This window comes from Hyla sarda, unplaced genomic scaffold, assembly GCF_029499605.1.
Source record: "Hyla sarda isolate aHylSar1 unplaced genomic scaffold, aHylSar1.hap1 scaffold_966, whole genome shotgun sequence".
NCBI classification, from domain to species: domain Eukaryota; kingdom Metazoa; phylum Chordata; class Amphibia; order Anura; family Hylidae; genus Hyla; species Hyla sarda.
The window spans coordinates 72617-92095 of NW_026610996.1; the positions used below are offsets into that span (position 1 = coordinate 72617).

Consider the following 19479-nt stretch of genomic DNA (forward strand, 5'->3'; position numbering starts at 1 on the left):
GTTACATACACAACAAAGCTGGGTTGTTGTTGTTTACACTCTGCAAGGCCTGTGGAAGTGAGTGACATCATAGCACTGTAGTTCTGAGGGTTCTAGATGGATGCAACAATCTCCTGTTGCTTCTATGAAGGCCATAATAGACGACATCACCAAACAGCTCCATAGTCACATACACAGCAAAGGAGAGATGTTGTTTACACCTAGTGATGTCAGTGGTATTGAGTGACATCACAGCACAGTGCTAAGGCTCCAGGGCCTGGACACAGCAGCGGCTGCAATATCTCAACGGAGAATACGTTTATATATATGTGTGTGTGTGCGCGTATATATATATATATATATATATATATATATATATATATATATATATTTCTCCGCCGAAATCACTTTTAAACCCATTTCCACCTTTTTTTCCCTTCTCTTCCTCTTACTTTTTTTTCACGTTTTTTTACGTTTTTCTCCTTTTCGCCTCTTTTCTGGGCGTATTATTCTTCTTTTTCTTCTTTTTTTTCGTCTAATGCATACCCCATCAGTGCAGCAATGCTTATTCAATACCGCCAGCAGATGGAGACACTGGGGGATAATTTTCTAAGGATTTATACTGATTTTTCCTGTCTGAATTTGTCGCACAGAAAGTTGCAGGCCAAATATGTGTGACATTTCTGCGACTTTAGCTTCTAGAGCATTTTTACAACATTATACATAGGTGCTGAATACATAAAAAGCGACTGTTCAGCGACAGACAAGTCGCATCGGCTGAAAGTAGGCCAGAATGTCAGTCCATGTTGGAGCAGGTTTAGATACAGTCTAAAGTATAGATCTCAAAGTCTGTGCACAGAATTTAGCAAGGGCCTCGCACCTTCTGATGCATCAGGTAGGTGCACAATAGCATAGCCTAACCCTCTGTACTTTGGTCTATATTGATGCGGGACATAGACAGCCAGCTGATGACCAATCCATTAGTGCAATGGATGGCTGGAAGCATTTGTCTTTGCCTTTGCAATACCACAGAAGCAATGCATGGTCAATGTACAGCAATGACACACCTGTGTGAACAGCCAGGAGACCCCCCCCATGTTATGTTACATAGTTACATAGTTAGTACGGTCGAAAAAAGACATATGTCCATCAAGTTCAACCAGGGAATTAAGGGGTAGGGGTGTGGCGCGATATTGGGGAAGGGATGAGATTTTATATTTCTTCATAAGCATTAATCTTATTTTGTCAATTAGGAACATTCAGCACCCACCCGCTATCAAGGCAGCTGCCTATCATGTCATGCCCTACCTGCACAGGTGTGCTGGCTACTCAAATGATCCAATTAAGGAGGCCATTTAGTCAGCAGCAGCAGAAGTCCTGTGCCTGGACGCTCCAACAGCGGCCAGACACAAGCAGAAGCAGAAGCAGCAGAAGCAGCAGCAGCACCACCTTTTGTTTTTTGGCTGCAGCAGCAGCAGCAAGGCCCACAGGGCTGGCTAGCTGGCTAGCCAGCAAGCAGGTAGCAATGAAAGTAGGAATCTTTCTTTTTAACCCTGTAAGGGGGTGGTGCACTGTACCCGAAGATACTGCCATATCGGGTCAATGCATAGGGCGACGGAAGCAAGCTTCGAAATCGGCCCCCGTTCTCAAAAATCCATTTAATATATGGTCCCCAGATAGGGGACGTATCAGATATTAAACTGATAAGAACAGATACTACACTTGATCTTAGCCAAAAGGCCGAGAAGCGATAACCGTGAAAGGGGCGGGCCCAACAAGGTCCCCTTCATGGGCACTATCACTGCTTGCTGTCAGGGAGGCTGCCAGACAATTTTCCATGCACACTCTGGGCTGGGGGGCAGTCAACCACCAGTACACACAGCAGAACCTAAACCCATACCATTATTGCTAAGCAGCAAGACAGGGGCCCATTGCACTCCCACAGGGCCTTTTTAAATGCAATCCATAACCCGGATTTGCCAGGAACCCTTCTTACTCCTCCTACTTGCATGTGACACTGGGCTTAGGATCTGCATAGGAAACACACACACAAGCACACACCTACCTTTGTTGCCTGCAGATGCCTCCTTGGCTGTCCCCAAACGGTATCAAACCAACACCCACGGGAAGCTGTAAGCATAGAGGACATGCCTGCACCCCATTGGACTTACCTGTGTGGGTTAAATCCGGGTTATTTGACAACCTATGGCGGTGATGGTTCTGCTCAGGCAGAGCAGTGCTGATGCTCCTCATAAAGCTGTCGCTGCTGTGAAGGTTCTAGGTGACATCACAAATCCCTATGGTTACATACACAACAAAGCTGGGTTGTTGTTGTTTACACTCTGCAAGGCCTGTGGAAGTGAGTGACATCATAGCACTGTAGTTCTGAGGGTTCTAGATGGATGCAACAATCTCCTGTTGCTTCTATGAAGGCCATAATAGACGACATCACCAAACAGCTCCATAGTCACATACACAGCAAAGGAGAGATGTTGTTTACACCTAGTGATGTCAGTGGTATTGAGTGACATCACAGCACAGTGCTAAGGCTCCTGGGCCTGGACACAGCAGCGGCTGCAATATCTCAACGGAGAATACGTTTATATATATGTGTGTGTGTGCGCGTATATATATATATATATATATATATATATATATATATATATATATTTCTCCGCCGAAATCACTTTTAAACCCATTTCCACCTTTTTTTCCCTTCTCTTCCTCTTACTTTTTTTTCACGTTTTTTTACGTTTTTCTCCTTTTCGCCTCTTTTCTGGGCGTATTATTCTTCTTTTTCTTCTTTTTTTTCGTCTAATGCATACCCCATCAGTGCAGCAATGCTTATTCAATACCGCCAGCAGATGGAGACACTGGGGGATAATTTTCTAAGGATTTATACTGATTTTTCCTGTCTGAATTTGTCGCACAGAAAGTTGCAGGCCAAATATGTGTGACATTTCTGCGACTTTAGCTTCTAGAGCATTTTTACAACATTATACATAGGTGCTGAATACATAAAAAGCGACTGTTCAGCGACAGACAAGTCGCATCGGCTGAAAGTAGGCCAGAATGTCAGTCCATGTTGGAGCAGGTTTAGATACAGTCTAAAGTATAGATCTCAAAGTCTGTGCACAGAATTTAGCAAGGGCCTCGCACCTTCTGATGCATCAGGTAGGTGCACAATAGCATAGCCTAACCCTCTGTACTTTGGTCTATATTGATGCGGGACATAGACAGCCAGCTGATGACCAATCCATTAGTGCAATGGATGGCTGGAAGCATTTGTCTTTGCCTTTGCAATACCACAGAAGCAATGCATGGTCAATGTACAGCAATGACACACCTGTGTGAACAGCCAGGAGACCCCCCCCATGTTATGTTACATAGTTACATAGTTAGTACGGTCGAAAAAAGACATATGTCCATCAAGTTCAACCAGGGAATTAAGGGGTAGGGGTGTGGCGCGATATTGGGGAAGGGATGAGATTTTATATTTCTTCATAAGCATTAATCTTATTTTGTCAATTAGGAACATTCAGCACCCACCCGCTATCAAGGCAGCTGCCTATCATGTCATGCCCTACCTGCACAGGTGTGCTGGCTACTCAAATGATCCAATTAAGGAGGCCATTTAGTCAGCAGCAGCAGAAGTCCTGTGCCTGGACGCTCCAACAGCGGCCAGACACAAGCAGAAGCAGAAGCAGCAGAAGCAGCAGCAGCACCACCTTTTGTTTTTTGGCTGCAGCAGCAGCAGCAAGGCCCACAGGGCTGGCTAGCTGGCTAGCCAGCAAGCAGGTAGCAATGAAAGTAGGAATCTTTCTTTTTAACCCTGTAAGGGGGTGGTGCACTGTACCCGAAGATACTGCCATATCGGGTCAATGCATAGGGCGACGGAAGCAAGCTTCGAAATCGGCCCCCGTTCTCAAAAATCCATTTAATATATGGTCCCCAGATAGGGGACGTATCAGATATTAAACTGATAAGAACAGATACTACACTTGATCTTAGCCAAAAGGCCGAGAAGCGATAACCGTGAAAGGGGCGGGCCCAACAAGGTCCCCTTCATGGGCACTATCACTGCTTGCTGTCAGGGAGGCTGCCAGACAATTTTCCATGCACACTCTGGGCTGGGGGGCAGTCAACCACCAGTACACACAGCAGAACCTAAACCCATACCATTATTGCTAAGCAGCAAGACAGGGGCCCATTGCACTCCCACAGGGCCTTTTTAAATGCAATCCATAACCCGGATTTGCCAGGAACCCTTCTTACTCCTCCTACTTGCATGTGACACTGGGCTTAGGATCTGCATAGGAAACACACACACAAGCACACACCTACCTTTGTTGCCTGCAGATGCCTCCTTGGCTGTCCCCAAACGGTATCAAACCAACACCCACGGGAAGCTGTAAGCATAGAGGACATGCCTGCACCCCATTGGACTTACCTGTGTGGGTTAAATCCGGGTTATTTGACAACCTATGGCGGTGATGGTTCTGCTCAGGCAGAGCAGTGCTGATGCTCCTCATAAAGCTGTCGCTGCTGTGAAGGTTCTAGGTGACATCACAAATCCCTATGGTTACATACACAACAAAGCTGGGTTGTTGTTGTTTACACTCTGCAAGGCCTGTGGAAGTGAGTGACATCATAGCACTGTAGTTCTGAGGGTTCTAGATGGATGCAACAATCTCCTGTTGCTTCTATGAAGGCCATAATAGACGACATCACCAAACAGCTCCATAGTCACATACACAGCAAAGGAGAGATGTTGTTTACACCTAGTGATGTCAGTGGTATTGAGTGACATCACAGCACAGTGCTAAGGCTCCTGGGCCTGGACACAGCAGCGGCTGCAATATCTCAACGGAGAATACGTTTATATATATGTGTGTGTGTGCGCGTATATATATATATATATATATATATATATATATATATATATATATATTTCTCCGCCGAAATCACTTTTAAACCCATTTCCACCTTTTTTTCCCTTCTCTTCCTCTTACTTTTTTTTCACGTTTTTTTACGTTTTTCTCCTTTTCGCCTATTTTCTGGGCGTATTATTCTTCTTTTTCTTCTTTTTTTTCGTCTAATGCATACCCCATCAGTGCAGCAATGCTTATTCAATACCGCCAGCAGATGGAGACACTGGGGGATAATTTTCTAAGGATTTATACTGATTTTTCCTGTCTGAATTTGTCGCACAGAAAGTTGCAGGCCAAATATGTGTGACATTTCTGCGACTTTAGCTTCTAGAGCATTTTTACAACATTATACATAGGTGCTGAATACATAAAAAGCGACTGTTCAGCGACAGACAAGTCGCATCGGCTGAAAGTAGGCCAGAATGTCAGTCCATGTTGGAGCAGGTTTAGATACAGTCTAAAGTATAGATCTCAAAGTCTGTGCACAGAATTTAGCAAGGGCCTCGCACCTTCTGATGCATCAGGTAGGTGCACAATAGCATAGCCTAACCCTCTGTACTTTGGTCTATATTGATGCGGGACATAGACAGCCAGCTGATGACCAATCCATTAGTGCAATGGATGGCTGGAAGCATTTGTCTTTGCCTTTGCAATACCACAGAAGCAATGCATGGTCAATGTACAGCAATGACACACCTGTGTGAACAGCCAGGAGACCCCCCCCATGTTATGTTACATAGTTACATAGTTAGTACGGTCGAAAAAAGACATATGTCCATCAAGTTCAACCAGGGAATTAAGGGGTAGGGGTGTGGCGCGATATTGGGGAAGGGATGAGATTTTATATTTCTTCATAAGCATTAATCTTATTTTGTCAATTAGGAACATTCAGCACCCACCCGCTATCAAGGCAGCTGCCTATCATGTCATGCCCTACCTGCACAGGTGTGCTGGCTACTCAAATGATCCAATTAAGGAGGCCATTTAGTCAGCAGCAGCAGAAGTCCTGTGCCTGGACGCTCCAACAGCGGCCAGACACAAGCAGAAGCAGAAGCAGCAGCAGCACCACCTTTTGTTTTTTGGCTGCAGCAGCAGCAGCAAGGCCCACAGGGCTGGCTAGCTGGCTAGCCAGCAAGCAGGTAGCAATGAAAGTAGGAATCTTTCTTTTTAACCCTGTAAGGGGGTGGTGCACTGTACCCGAAGATACTGCCATATCGGGTCAATGCATAGGGCGACGGAAGCAAGCTTCGAAATCGGCCCCCGTTCTCAAAAATCCATTTAATATATGGTCCCCAGATAGGGGACGTATCAGATATTAAACTGATAAGAACAGATACTACACTTGATCTTAGCCAAAAGGCCGAGAAGCGATAACCGTGAAAGGGGCGGGCCCAACAAGGTCCCCTTCATGGGCACTATCACTGCTTGCTGTCAGGGAGGCTGCCAGACAATTTTCCATGCACACTCTGGGCTGGGGGGCAGTCAACCACCAGTACACACAGCAGAACCTAAACCCATACCATTATTGCTAAGCAGCAAGACAGGGGCCCATTGCACTCCCACGGGGCCTTTTTAAATGCAATCCATAACCCGGATTTGCCAGGAACCCTTCTTACTCCTCCTACTTGCATGTGACACTGGGCTTAGGATCTGCATAGGAAACACACACACAAGCACACACCTACCTTTGTTGCCTGCAGATGCCTCCTTGGCTGTCCCCAAACGGTATCAAACCAACACCCACGGGAAGCTGTAAGCATAGAGGACATGCCTGCACCCCATTGGACTTACCTGTGTGGGTTAAATCCGGGTTATTTGACAACCTATGGCGGTGATGGTTCTGCTCAGGCAGAGCAGTGCTGATGCTCCTCATAAAGCTGTCGCTGCTGTGAAGGTTCTAGGTGACATCACAAATCCCTATGGTTACATACACAACAAAGCTGGGTTGTTGTTGTTTACACTCTGCAAGGCCTGTGGAAGTGAGTGACATCATAGCACTGTAGTTCTGAGGGTTCTAGATGGATGCAACAATCTCCTGTTGCTTCTATGAAGGCCATAATAGACGACATCACCAAACAGCTCCATAGTCACATACACAGCAAAGGAGAGATGTTGTTTACACCTAGTGATGTCAGTGGTATTGAGTGACATCACAGCACAGTGCTAAGGCTCCTGGGCCTGGACACAGCAGCGGCTGCAATATCTCAACGGAGAATACGTTTATATATATGTGTGTGTGTGCGCGTATATATATATATATATATATATATATATATATATATATATATATATTTCTCCGCCGAAATCACTTTTAAACCCATTTCCACCTTTTTTTCCCTTCTCTTCCTCTTACTTTTTTTTCACGTTTTTTTACGTTTTTCTCCTTTTCGCCTCTTTTCTGGGCATATTATTCTTCTTTTTCTTCTTTTTTTTCGTCTAATGCATACCCCATCAGTGCAGCAATGCTTATTCAATACCGCCAGCAGATGGAGACACTGGGGGATAATTTTCTAACGATTTATACTGATTTTTCCTGTCTGAATTTGTCGCACAGAAAGTTGCAGGCCAAATATGTGTGACATTTCTGCGACTTTAGCTTCTAGAGCATTTTTACAACATTATACATAGGTGCTGAATACATAAAAAGCGACTGTTCAGCGACAGACAAGTCGCATCGGCTGAAAGTAGGCCAGAATGTCAGTCCATGTTGGAGCAGGTTTAGATACAGTCTAAAGTATAGATCTCAAAGTCTGTGCACAGAATTTAGCAAGGGCCTCGCACCTTCTGATGCATCAGGTAGGTGCACAATAGCATAGCCTAACCCTCTGTACTTTGGTCTATATTGATGCGGGACATAGACAGCCAGCTGATGACCAATCCATTAGTGCAATGGATGGCTGGAAGCATTTGTCTTTGCCTTTGCAATACCACAGAAGCAATGCATGGTCAATGTACAGCAATGACACACCTGTGTGAACAGCCAGGAGACCCCCCCCATGTTATGTTACATAGTTACATAGTTAGTACGGTCGAAAAAAGACATATGTCCATCAAGTTCAACCAGGGAATTAAGGGGTAGGGGTGTGGCGCGATATTGGGGAAGGGATGAGATTTTATATTTCTTCATAAGCATTAATCTTATTTTGTCAATTAGGAACATTCAGCACCCACCCGCTATCAAGGCAGCTGCCTATCATGTCATGCCCTACCTGCACAGGTGTGCTGGCTACTCAAATGATCCAATTAAGGAGGCCATTTAGTCAGCAGCAGCAGAAGTCCTGTGCCTGGACGCTCCAACAGCGGCCAGACACAAGCAGAAGCAGAAGCAGCAGAAGCAGCAGCAGCACCACCTTTTGTTTTTTGGCTGCAGCAGCAGCAGCAAGGCCCACAGGGCTGGCTAGCTGGCTAGCCAGCAAGCAGGTAGCAATGAAAGTAGGAATCTTTCTTTTTAACCCTGTAAGGGGGTGGTGCACTGTACCCGAAGATACTGCCATATCGGGTCAATGCATAGGGCGACGGAAGCAAGCTTCGAAATCGGCCCCCGTTCTCAAAAATCCATTTAATATATGGTCCCCAGATAGGGGACGTATCAGATATTAAACTGATAAGAACAGATACTACACTTGATCTTAGCCAAAAGGCCGAGAAGCGATAACCGTGAAAGGGGCGGGCCCAACAAGGTCCCCTTCATGGGCACTATCACTGCTTGCTGTCAGGGAGGCTGCCAGACAATTTTCCATGCACACTCTGGGCTGGGGGGCAGTCAACCACCAGTACACACAGCAGAACCTAAACCCATACCATTATTGCTAAGCAGCAAGACAGGGGCCCATTGCACTCCCACGGGGCCTTTTTAAATGCAATCCATAACCCGGATTTGCCAGGAACCCTTCTTACTCCTCCTACTTGCATGTGACACTGGGCTTAGGATCTGCATAGGAAACACACACACAAGCACACACCTACCTTTGTTGCCTGCAGATGCCTCCTTGGCTGTCCCCAAACGGTATCAAACCAACACCCACGGGAAGCTGTAAGCATAGAGGACATGCCTGCACCCCATTGGACTTACCTGTGTGGGTTAAATCCGGGTTATTTGACAACCTATGGCGGTGATGGTTCTGCTCAGGCAGAGCAGTGCTGATGCTCCTCATAAAGCTGTCGCTGCTGTGAAGGTTCTAGGTGACATCACAAATCCCTATGGTTACATACACAACAAAGCTGGGTTGTTGTTGTTTACACTCTGCAAGGCCTGTGGAAGTGAGTGACATCATAGCACTGTAGTTCTGAGGGTTCTAGATGGATGCAACAATCTCCTGTTGCTTCTATGAAGGCCATAATAGACGACATCACCAAACAGCTCCATAGTCACATACACAGCAAAGGAGAGATGTTGTTTACACCTAGTGATGTCAGTGGTATTGAGTGACATCACAGCACAGTGCTAAGGCTCCTGGGCCTGGACACAGCAGCGGCTGCAATATCTCAACGGAGAATACGTTTATATATATGTGTGTGTGTGCGCGTATATATATATATATATATATATATATATATATATATATATATATATATATATATTTCTCCGCCGAAATCACTTTTAAACCCATTTCCACCTTTTTTTCCCTTCTCTTCCTCTTACTTTTTTTTCACGTTTTTTTACGTTTTTCTCCTTTTCGCCTCTTTTCTGGGCGTATTATTCTTCTTTTTCTTCTTTTTTTTCGTCTAATGCATACCCCATCAGTGCAGCAATGCTTATTCAATACCGCCAGCAGATGGAGACACTGGGGGATAATTTTCTAAGGATTTATACTGATTTTTCCTGTCTGAATTTGTCGCACAGAAAGTTGCAGGCCAAATATGTGTGACATTTCTGCGACTTTAGCTTCTAGAGCATTTTTACAACATTATACATAGGTGCTGAATACATAAAAAGCGACTGTTCAGCGACAGACAAGTCGCATCGGCTGAAAGTAGGCCAGAATGTCAGTCCATGTTGGAGCAGGTTTAGATACAGTCTAAAGTATAGATCTCAAAGTCTGTGCACAGAATTTAGCAAGGGCCTCGCACCTTCTGATGCATCAGGTAGGTGCACAATAGCATAGCCTAACCCTCTGTACTTTGGTCTATATTGATGCGGGACATAGACAGCCAGCTGATGACCAATCCATTAGTGCAATGGATGGCTGGAAGCATTTGTCTTTGCCTTTGCAATACCACAGAAGCAATGCATGGTCAATGTACAGCAATGACACACCTGTGTGAACAGCCAGGAGACCCCCCCCATGTTATGTTACATAGTTACATAGTTAGTACGGTCGAAAAAAGACATATGTCCATCAAGTTCAACCAGGGAATTAAGGGGTAGGGGTGTGGCGCGATATTGGGGAAGGGATGAGATTTTATATTTCTTCATAAGCATTAATCTTATTTTGTCAATTAGGAACATTCAGCACCCACCCGCTATCAAGGCAGCTGCCTATCATGTCATGCCCTACCTGCACAGGTGTGCTGGCTACTCAAATGATCCAATTAAGGAGGCCATTTAGTCAGCAGCAGCAGAAGTCCTGTGCCTGGACGCTCCAACAGCGGCCAGACACAAGCAGAAGCAGAAGCAGCAGAAGCAGCAGCAGCACCACCTTTTGTTTTTTGGCTGCAGCAGCAGCAGCAAGGCCCACAGGGCTGGCTAGCTGGCTAGCCAGCAAGCAGGTAGCAATGAAAGTAGGAATCTTTCTTTTTAACCCTGTAAGGGGGTGGTGCACTGTACCCGAAGATACTGCCATATCGGGTCAATGCATAGGGCGACGGAAGCAAGCTTCGAAATCGGCCCCCGTTCTCAAAAATCCATTTAATATATGGTCCCCAGATAGGGGACGTATCAGATATTAAACTGATAAGAACAGATACTACACTTGATCTTAGCCAAAAGGCCGAGAAGCGATAACCGTGAAAGGGGCGGGCCCAACAAGGTCCCCTTCATGGGCACTATCACTGCTTGCTGTCAGGGAGGCTGCCAGACAATTTTCCATGCACACTCTGGGCTGGGGGGCAGTCAACCACCAGTACACACAGCAGAACCTAAACCCATACCATTATTGCTAAGCAGCAAGACAGGGGCCCATTGCACTCCCACGGGGCCTTTTTAAATGCAATCCATAACCCGGATTTGCCAGGAACCCTTCTTACTCCTCCTACTTGCATGTGACACTGGGCTTAGGATCTGCATAGGAAACACACACACAAGCACACACCTACCTTTGTTGCCTGCAGATGCCTCCTTGGCTGTCCCCAAACGGTATCAAACCAACACCCACGGGAAGCTGTAAGCATAGAGGACATGCCTGCACCCCATTGGACTTACCTGTGTGGGTTAAATCCGGGTTATTTGACAACCTATGGCGGTGATGGTTCTGCTCAGGCAGAGCAGTGCTGATGCTCCTCATAAAGCTGTCGCTGCTGTGAAGGTTCTAGGTGACATCACAAATCCCTATGGTTACATACACAACAAAGCTGGGTTGTTGTTGTTTACACTCTGCAAGGCCTGTGGAAGTGAGTGACATCATAGCACTGTAGTTCTGAGGGTTCTAGATGGATGCAACAATCTCCTGTTGCTTCTATGAAGGCCATAATAGACGACATCACCAAACAGCTCCATAGTCACATACACAGCAAAGGAGAGATGTTGTTTACACCTAGTGATGTCAGTGGTATTGAGTGACATCACAGCACAGTGCTAAGGCTCCTGGGCCTGGACACAGCAGCGGCTGCAATATCTCAACGGAGAATACGTTTATATATATGTGTGTGTGTGCGCGTATATATATATATATATATATATATATATATATATATATATATATATTTCTCCGCCGAAATCACTTTTAAACCCATTTCCACCTTTTTTTCCCTTCTCTTCCTCTTACTTTTTTTTCACGTTTTTTTACGTTTTTCTCCTTTTCGCCTCTTTTCTGGGCGTATTATTCTTCTTTTTCTTCTTTTTTTTCGTCTAATGCATACCCCATCAGTGCAGCAATGCTTATTCAATACCGCCAGCAGATGGAGACACTGGGGGATAATTTTCTAAGGATTTATACTGATTTTTCCTGTCTGAATTTGTCGCACAGAAAGTTGCAGGCCAAATATGTGTGACATTTCTGCGACTTTAGCTTCTAGAGCATTTTTACAACATTATACATAGGTGCTGAATACATAAAAAGCGACTGTTCAGCGACAGACAAGTCGCATCGGCTGAAAGTAGTCCAGAATGTCAGTCCATGTTGGAGCAGGTTTAGATACAGTCTAAAGTATAGATCTCAAAGTCTGTGCACAGAATTTAGCAAGGGCCTCGCACCTTCTGATGCATCAGGTAGGTGCACAATAGCATAGCCTAACCCTCTGTACTTTGGTCTATATTGATGCGGGACATAGACAGCCAGCTGATGACCAATCCATTAGTGCAATGGATGGCTGGAAGCATTTGTCTTTGCCTTTGCAATACCACAGAAGCAATGCATGGTCAATGTACAGCAATGACACACCTGTGTGAACAGCCAGGAGACCCCCCCCATGTTATGTTACATAGTTACATAGTTAGTACGGTCGAAAAAAGACATATGTCCATCAAGTTCAACCAGGGAATTAAGGGGTAGGGGTGTGGCGCGATATTGGGGAAGGGATGAGATTTTATATTTCTTCATAAGCATTAATCTTATTTTGTCAATTAGGAACATTCAGCACCCACCCGCTATCAAGGCAGCTGCCTATCATGTCATGCCCTACCTGCACAGGTGTGCTGGCTACTCAAATGATCCAATTAAGGAGGCCATTTAGTCAGCAGCAGCAGAAGTCCTGTGCCTGGACGCTCCAACAGCGGCCAGACACAAGCAGAAGCAGAAGCAGCAGAAGCAGCAGCAGCACCACCTTTTGTTTTTTGGCTGCAGCAGCAGCAGCAAGGCCCACAGGGCTGGCTAGCTGGCTAGCCAGCAAGCAGGTAGCAATGAAAGTAGGAATCTTTCTTTTTAACCCTGTAAGGGGGTGGTGCACTGTACCCGAAGATACTGCCATATCGGGTCAATGCATAGGGCGACGGAAGCAAGCTTCGAAATCGGCCCCCGTTCTCAAAAATCCATTTAATATATGGTCCCCAGATAGGGGACGTATCAGATATTAAACTGATAAGAACAGATACTACACTTGATCTTAGCCAAAAGGCCGAGAAGCGATAACCGTGAAAGGGGCGGGCCCAACAAGGTCCCCTTCATGGGCACTATCACTGCTTGCTGTCAGGGAGGCTGCCAGACAATTTTCCATGCACACTCTGGGCTGGGGGGCAGTCAACCACCAGTACACACAGCAGAACCTAAACCCATACCATTATTGCTAAGCAGCAAGACAGGGGCCCATTGCACTCCCACGGGGCCTTTTTAAATGCAATCCATAACCCGGATTTGCCAGGAACCCTTCTTACTCCTCCTACTTGCATGTGACACTGGGCTTAGGATCTGCATAGGAAACACACACACAAGCACACACCTACCTTTGTTGCCTGCAGATGCCTCCTTGGCTGTCCCCAAACGGTATCAAACCAACACCCACGGGAAGCTGTAAGCATAGAGGACATGCCTGCACCCCATTGGACTTACCTGTGTGGGTTAAATCCGGGTTATTTGACAACCTATGGCGGTGATGGTTCTGCTCAGGCAGAGCAGTGCTGATGCTCCTCATAAAGCTGTCGCTGCTGTGAAGGTTCTAGGTGACATCACAAATCCCTATGGTTACATACACAACAAAGCTGGGTTGTTGTTGTTTACACTCTGCAAGGCCTGTGGAAGTGAGTGACATCATAGCACTGTAGTTCTGAGGGTTCTAGATGGATGCAACAATCTCCTGTTGCTTCTATGAAGGCCATAATAGACGACATCACCAAACAGCTCCATAGTCACATACACAGCAAAGGAGAGATGTTGTTTACACCTAGTGATGTCAGTGGTATTGAGTGACATCACAGCACAGTGCTAAGGCTCCTGGGCCTGGACACAGCAGCGGCTGCAATATCTCAACGGAGAATACGTTTATATATATGTGTGTGTGTGCGCGTATATATATATATATATATATATATATATATATATATATATATATATTTCTCCGCCGAAATCACTTTTAAACCCATTTCCACCTTTTTTTCCCTTCTCTTCCTCTTACTTTTTTTTCACGTTTTTTTACGTTTTTCTCCTTTTCGCCTCTTTTCTGGGCGTATTATTCTTCTTTTTCTTCTTTTTTTTCGTCTAATGCATACCCCATCAGTGCAGCAATGCTTATTCAATACCGCCAGCAGATGGAGACACTGGGGGATAATTTTCTAAGGATTTATACTGATTTTTCCTGTCTGAATTTGTCGCACAGAAAGTTGCAGGCCAAATATGTGTGACATTTCTGCGACTTTAGCTTCTAGAGCATTTTTACAACATTATACATAGGTGCTGAATACATAAAAAGCGACTGTTCAGCGACAGACAAGTCGCATCGGCTGAAAGTAGTCCAGAATGTCAGTCCATGTTGGAGCAGGTTTAGATACAGTCTAAAGTATAGATCTCAAAGTCTGTGCACAGAATTTAGCAAGGGCCTCGCACCTTCTGATGCATCAGGTAGGTGCACAATAGCATAGCCTAACCCTCTGTACTTTGGTCTATATTGATGCGGGACATAGACAGCCAGCTGATGACCAATCCATTAGTGCAATGGATGGCTGGAAGCATTTGTCTTTGCCTTTGCAATACCACAGAAGCAATGCATGGTCAATGTACAGCAATGACACACCTGTGTGAACAGCCAGGAGACCCCCCCCATGTTATGTTACATAGTTACATAGTTAGTACGGTCGAAAAAAGACATATGTCCATCAAGTTCAACCAGGGAATTAAGGGGTAGGGGTGTGGCGCGATATTGGGGAAGGGATGAGATTTTATATTTCTTCATAAGCATTAATCTTATTTTGTCAATTAGGAACATTCAGCACCCACCCGCTATCAAGGCAGCTGCCTATCATGTCATGCCCTACCTGCACAGGTGTGCTGGCTACTCAAATGATCCAATTAAGGAGGCCATTTAGTCAGCAGCAGCAGAAGTCCTGTGCCTGGACGCTCCAACAGCGGCCAGACACAAGCAGAAGCAGAAGCAGCAGAAGCAGCAGCAGCACCACCTTTTGTTTTTTGGCTGCAGCAGCAGCAGCAAGGCCCACAGGGCTGGCTAGCTGGCTAGCCAGCAAGCAGGTAGCAATGAAAGTAGGAATCTTTCTTTTTAACCCTGTAAGGGGGTGGTGCACTGTACCCGAAGATACTGCCATATCGGGTCAATGCATAGGGCGACGGAAGCAAGCTTCGAAATCGGCCCCCGTTCTCAAAAATCCATTTAATATATGGTCCCCAGATAGGGGACGTATCAGATATTAAACTGATAAGAACAGATACTACACTTGATCTTAGCCAAAAGGCCGAGAAGCGATAACCGTGAAAGGGGCGGGCCCAACAAGGTCCCCTTCATGGGCACTATCACTGCTTGCTGTCAGGGAGGCTGCCAGACAATTTTCCATGCACACTCTGGGCTGGGGGGCAGTCAACCACCAGTACACACAGCAGAACCTAAACCCATACCATTATTGCTAAGCAGCAAGACAGGGGCCCATTGCACTCCCACGGGGCCTTTTTAAATGCAATCCATAACCCGGATTTGCCAGGAACCCTTCTTACTCCTCCTACTTGCATGTGACACTGGGCTTAGGATCTGCATAGGAAACACACACACAAGCACACACCTACCTTTGTTGCCTGCAGATGCCTCCTTGGCTGTCCCCAAACGGTATCAAACCAACACCCACGGGAAGCTGTAAGCATAGAGGACATGCCTGCACCCCATTGGACTTACCTGTGTGGGTTAAATCCGGGTTATTTGACAACCTATGGCGGTGATGGTTCTGCTCAGGCAGAGCAGTGCTGATGCTCCTCATAAAGCTGTCGCTGCTGTGAAGGTTCTAGGTGACATCACAAATCCCTATGGTTACATACACAACAAAGCTGGGTTGTTGTTGTTTACACTCTGCAAGGCCTGTGGAAGTGAGTGACATCATAGCACTGTAGTTCTGAGGGTTCTAGATGGATGCAACAATCTCCTGTTGCTTCTATGAAGGCCATAATAGACGACATCACCAAACAGCTCCATAGTCACATACACAGCAAAGGAGAGATGTTGTTTACACCTAGTGATGTCAGTGGTATTGAGTGACATCACAGCACAGTGCTAAGGCTCCTGGGCCTGGACACAGCAGCGGCTGCAATATCTCAACGGAGAATACGTTTATATATATGTGTGTGTGTGCGCGTATATATATATATATATATATATATATATATATATATATATATATATTTCTCCGCCGAAATCACTTTTAAACCCATTTCCACCTTTTTTTCCCTTCTCTTCCTCTTACTTTTTTTTCACGTTTTTTTACGTTTTTCTCCTTTTCGCCTCTTTTCTGGGCGTATTATTCTTCTTTTTCTTCTTTTTTTTCGTCTAATGCATACCCCATCAGTGCAGCAATGCTTATTCAATACCGCCAGCAGATGGAGACACTGGGGGATAATTTTCTAAGGATTTATACTGATTTTTCCTGTCTGAATTTGTCGCACAGAAAGTTGCAGGCCAAATATGTGTGACATTTCTGCGACTTTAGCTTCTAGAGCATTTTTACAACATTATACATAGGTGCTGAATACATAAAAAGCGACTGTTCAGCGACAGACAAGTCGCATCGGCTGAAAGTAGGCCAGAATGTCAGTCCATGTTGGAGCAGGTTTAGATACAGTCTAAAGTATAGATCTCAAAGTCTGTGCACAGAATTTAGCAAGGGCCTCGCACCTTCTGATGCATCAGGTAGGTGCACAATAGCATAGCCTAACCCTCTGTACTTTGGTCTATATTGATGCGGGACATAGACAGCCAGCTGATGACCAATCCATTAGTGCAATGGATGGCTGGAAGCATTTGTCTTTGCCTTTGCAATACCACAGAAGCAATGCATGGTCAATGTACAGTAATGACACACCTGTGTGAACAGCCAGGAGACCCCCCCCATGTTATGTTACATAGTTACATAGTTAGTACGGTCGAAAAAAGACATATGTCCATCAAGTTCAACCAGGGAATTAAGGGGTAGGGGTGTGGCGCGATATTGGGGAAGGGATGAGATTTTATATTTCTTCATAAGCATTAATCTTATTTTGTCAATTAGGAACATTCAGCACCCACCCGCTATCAAGGCAGCTGCCTATCATGTCATGCCCTACCTGCACAGGTGTGCTGGCTACTCAAATGATCCAATTAAGGAGGCCATTTAGTCAGCAGCAGCAGAAGTCCTGTGCCTGGACGCTCCAACAGCGGCCAGACACAAGCAGAAGCAGAAGCAGCAGAAGCAGCAGCAGCACCACCTTTTGTTTTTTGGCTGCAGCAGCAGCAGCAAGGCCCACAGGGCTGGCTAGCTGGCTAGCCAGCAAGCAGGTAGCAATGAAAGTAGGAATCTTTCTTTTTAACCCTGTAAGGGGGTGGTGCACTGTACCCGAAGATACTGCCATATCGGGTCAATGCATAGGGCGACGGAAGCAAGCTTCGAAATCGGCCCCCGTTCTCAAAAATCCATTTAATATATGGTCCCCAGATAGGGGACGTATCAGATATTAAACTGATAAGAACAGATTTTTTTTTTAAGTTGCCCTCAGAACTCACTCAGAGTTCCAAGATCTTATTTGAAACTCAATTATTGTGTTCATCCTTGGGTAACATAATTTAATTTCTTTTCTTAAACACCAAATGAAATAAAAAGAAACATTTTAAAATCAATACATAAAGAAAAAACTCATAAAATAACTAAACCATACCTTACTTTCTAATTAACAAATCTCCATTAGAAAGTCATTCCCTTCCTCCAAGCATACACCGTTAGGAAATCAATCAAACCTAGACTGATATTCCCTCTAGTCACATCACTCTTGGCTTGAGATGCCAACCAGGCTGGAATTTTATACGCTTCAATGAAACGATTCATATCCGCCTTAAAAGAAAAATAAACTTTGTCCCGCACCTCCTCCTCCCGTGACTTAAATCTTGCTTTTAGCTCAATCATTTCTTTATCAAATGTCCGTCTTTCTGTTTCTGACAGATTCTCCAATAAACTTCCAAGCACACCACCATATTGTGACGGCACAAACTCTTCCACCTCTTTCTTTTTCTTCTGTTCCGCTGCTCTTCTTATTGGAACCTGTTCTAGCTCAGGCTCTTTTGCTTCAACTACTTCCTCTCGGCTTCTTTTAACCGCCTCTTTTTTCCCAACCTTTTTCTTGGGACAAGAGCCAAGAAGATGGCCCTCATTCCCACACAGATGGCACTTCTTCTTCTTCTCACAATTCTCCGCCTCATGACCTTCTTCTTGGCACTTGAAGCACCACAGGAATGTACATACATCCTTACTATGGCCATACTGCTTACACTTACGGCAAAACTCTTGCATGCCGGAGAAAAACAAGTCACCGTTTACCGTTCCAATTTTAAACCGCCCTGGCGGGACTATTAGCTTACCATCCACCGTTTCTTTAAATTTTACTTCAAACTTCCATTTGGTAGTCCATAATCCAAACTGGTTCAAAATCTTACCTTTGGGCAATACATTATCACAAAATCTTAACAGGAAAGTAACAATGTCTTCTTCTGGTGTATATGGGCTGTACATTCTTACAGTCACCAGTCTTTCTCTGCGAGGGAAGTGTGGAATTATCCCCACTCCCTCCAGGACCGAACTTCCTTTCCTTTGCTGAAAACGGCTCCAGAATACATCATAGTCCTCTTCTGACATAAGCACAACATCATAGTATCCACTCTTTGGAAATTCCAGCATGGAAAGAATTTGTTCCTTCCTGATCTCCAAGAGCTTGAACAAAACATCCTCGACCACGAATACCAGGCCTCTCTCCTTTTTCCGCACATCCTGCAAGGAAATCCGCACTCCATTCCGTAATCTTGCGAAGGATGGTACACCTTCAGAAGCAGATCCACGATCTTCAGCCATCTCCAAGGTATCCAGGCACCTCCCCCACGCAAGCAGGTAGGTGGGTGTGGATCGCCTCCCGTTGTCTGGGGACTAGGCCGGCTCCCTAATAGCAGCAGGGGGGTGAAGTCCCTCCGTTAAGAAGGACGATCCCCCCAGGCAAAGGAGCCGGGTACCCCAGACACCCTCTGGCCAGACCAAGTGAGCAGAACTACACTTGATCTTAGCCAAAAGGCCGAGAAGCGATAACCGTGAAAGGGGCGGGCCCAACAAGGTCCCCTTCATGGGCACTATCACTGCTTGCTGTCAGGGAGGCTGCCAGACAATTTTCCATGCACACTCTGGGCTGGGGGGCAGTCAACCACCAGTACACACAGCAGAACCTAAACCCATACCATTATTGCTAAGCAGCAAGACAGGGGCCCATTGCACTCCCACGGGGCCTTTTTAAATGCAATCCATAACCCGGATTTGCCA

General features: G+C 45.5%; 8 non-coding genes across 8 annotated transcripts; all 8 read right to left on the reverse strand.

Moving 5' to 3' along the window:
* Window positions 1–1540: 1540 nt before the first annotated feature.
* Window positions 1541–1731, reverse strand: LOC130351276 (U2 spliceosomal RNA). Its single transcript, XR_008888014.1, has one exon. It is a non-coding gene; the product is annotated as a U2 spliceosomal RNA (small nuclear RNA).
* Window positions 1732–3819: 2088 nt separating this feature from the next.
* LOC130351277 (U2 spliceosomal RNA) lies at window positions 3820–4010 on the reverse strand. The gene has a single exon (XR_008888015.1). It is a non-coding gene; the product is annotated as a U2 spliceosomal RNA (small nuclear RNA).
* Window positions 4011–6091: 2081 nt separating this feature from the next.
* LOC130351278 (U2 spliceosomal RNA) lies at window positions 6092–6282 on the reverse strand. The gene has a single exon (XR_008888016.1). It is a non-coding gene; the product is annotated as a U2 spliceosomal RNA (small nuclear RNA).
* A 2090-nt stretch (window positions 6283–8372) lies between these two features.
* On the reverse strand, window positions 8373–8563 carry LOC130351279 (U2 spliceosomal RNA). Its single transcript, XR_008888017.1, has one exon. It is a non-coding gene; the product is annotated as a U2 spliceosomal RNA (small nuclear RNA).
* Window positions 8564–10661: 2098 nt separating this feature from the next.
* LOC130351280 (U2 spliceosomal RNA) lies at window positions 10662–10852 on the reverse strand. The gene has a single exon (XR_008888018.1). It is a non-coding gene; the product is annotated as a U2 spliceosomal RNA (small nuclear RNA).
* Window positions 10853–12942: 2090 nt separating this feature from the next.
* On the reverse strand, window positions 12943–13133 carry LOC130351282 (U2 spliceosomal RNA). Its single transcript, XR_008888019.1, has one exon. It is a non-coding gene; the product is annotated as a U2 spliceosomal RNA (small nuclear RNA).
* Window positions 13134–15223: 2090 nt separating this feature from the next.
* On the reverse strand, window positions 15224–15414 carry LOC130351283 (U2 spliceosomal RNA). The gene has a single exon (XR_008888020.1). It is a non-coding gene; the product is annotated as a U2 spliceosomal RNA (small nuclear RNA).
* A 2090-nt stretch (window positions 15415–17504) lies between these two features.
* On the reverse strand, window positions 17505–17695 carry LOC130351246 (U2 spliceosomal RNA). The gene has a single exon (XR_008887990.1). It is a non-coding gene; the product is annotated as a U2 spliceosomal RNA (small nuclear RNA).
* Window positions 17696–19479: the final 1784 nt, after the last annotated feature.